Source organism: Halyomorpha halys, unplaced genomic scaffold (genome assembly GCF_000696795.3).
Source record: "Halyomorpha halys isolate HHAL.00 unplaced genomic scaffold, Hhal_1.1 Scaffold4355.1, whole genome shotgun sequence".
Classification (NCBI taxonomy): domain Eukaryota; kingdom Metazoa; phylum Arthropoda; class Insecta; order Hemiptera; family Pentatomidae; genus Halyomorpha; species Halyomorpha halys.
This window is the reverse complement of record NW_027110447.1, coordinates 1-1,739: the sequence shown is the minus strand read 5'-3', so window position 1 is coordinate 1,739 and position 1,739 is coordinate 1. Positions and strand designations below refer to the sequence as shown.

The 1,739-nt window shown below is 29.7% G+C and overlaps 1 long non-coding RNA gene across 1 annotated transcript; it reads left to right on the top strand.

Annotated features, from left to right (window-relative positions):
* The first annotated feature begins 1,018 nt into the window (after positions 1-1,018).
* On the top strand, positions 1,019-1,511 carry LOC136796061 (uncharacterized). The gene is made up of 2 exons (XR_010843753.1): positions 1,019-1,286; positions 1,409-1,511. It is a non-coding gene; the product is annotated as an uncharacterized lncRNA (long non-coding RNA).
* The last annotated feature ends 228 nt before the right edge of the window (positions 1,512-1,739 follow it).

The following is a 1,739-nucleotide window of genomic DNA, read 5'->3' as shown; positions in this document are numbered from 1 at the left end:
TAAGTTAAATTTCTTTTTTTTTTCTTTTCTTTTTTTTTTGTAGTAAATTTATCTAGCTTTAATTTGAGTGATAGCCGACATCTGTACGTCTAATGGTTTTTGAAATAAAGTTTTTCATAAATCAAACCCATTGTCCGAACAACTATCAATCAATTTATTTTAGAAAATATCATGAAAACTACTATTCCTATGAAGGTAAAGGTCATAAACTACTTTATAGTACAATTATTTAGCTTTAATTTGAGTGGTACTAGACATTTGTACGTCGAATGGTTATTGAGATATAGATTTCTCAAAATAGATTCACTAACTACTGATAAATGAGTAGATTTTTATGAAATGTTGCTTTTTAAAAGGCTATATCTCGAGAACTATTGAACGTAAATAGCTCAAGTAGGGCTAATATTTCAGCAAATCTACTCTTCTTTGAATAATCCTCTTTTAGATTTTCTAGTGTTGTTAGTAGTTTTTAAGATGTAGAGCTCCGAATGAAAAATTAATGTTTTTTTTTAAAGGTTTTGAAACAGCCGCCATTTTTTATTCCGCGTACCTATACTTGGCAGACTCATCAGTTTGGACTAGTAATTATACATAGTTTTCATTAAAGTAACTAAAAATTGGGGTGAGATAACTGCCTTTTTTCTCCTCCTGGGCTTTTGTACTAATAGTAGACAAAGAAAGCGCTGTAATATCTTTGGAACACGTTAATTTTAAAATAAAACCATTTTTCAAGCAAAGCAGGGATATATCTTATGTATTAATTTTTTTATTATAATTCTATTTTTACCTAATATGTGAGCTAAAATGTAGTTTTTCTTTTAAACGATCCAGAATAAACGGCTCTTCCGCTTGACCGGCGATGTGTTGGTAACGACCAGCCACGGATAAGTGAGATTATGTTAGGTATAGTCTATCAAAATACAGTGTTAATGCACAAAACGTTGGACCACAATGTTGTCCTTAATTCTGAATCGATATTTTACATATTTAATTGTTACGTATGTAATAAATACATTTTAAGTATGAATTATGAAGAATTGTCACATAACTCCCAAGAAAATCGAAAAGACACTGATTGGAACCAATATATTATCTAAAACAGATAACAGAATGATAAGAAGTAATCGAATTAATATTAATGGGGGACTAATCGATGTATCGTGTCAACTGACATCGATTCGGTATCAGCCCTAAGAGAATTCACCTTGAGTGATATGAGCGCCCTATCACAGATGTCATCACCTCATCAACTCTTATATTTTTTCTCTCCTTCAACTAGTTCTTCTGTCAGTTTCTTATTATTATTTCATTTATAATATTTACTGAGAACTTTATGAAGATATTATTATTTATATAATATATCCCAGTTTTGGAGACAACACATCCTCATTGGCTCTGTTTGTTTTAGATAAAGGCCGGGATGATGTGATTGTTATTGACAAGAGCGAGTGTACTCAAATAATCACTCGCGGTATGAAGGAGTGCTTCAAGCTGGAACATTTACAGAAGAGGTATGTTAATGTTTATGTTTATGTATAAGTTTATTTACATAAATCTAAGTAAGGTGTTGAATTATACATGAGTTTAAATACTATTTACTACTAATGGATTATTATAAAGTCTCCTTTAAAAAATAATACACTGTAAACTGTCATTTTCTTATATTAGATAAAATATTTAAAGGTACAATGTTATTACTCACAGTTATCACTTTTCATTTCTCTAAATTATTATAATTT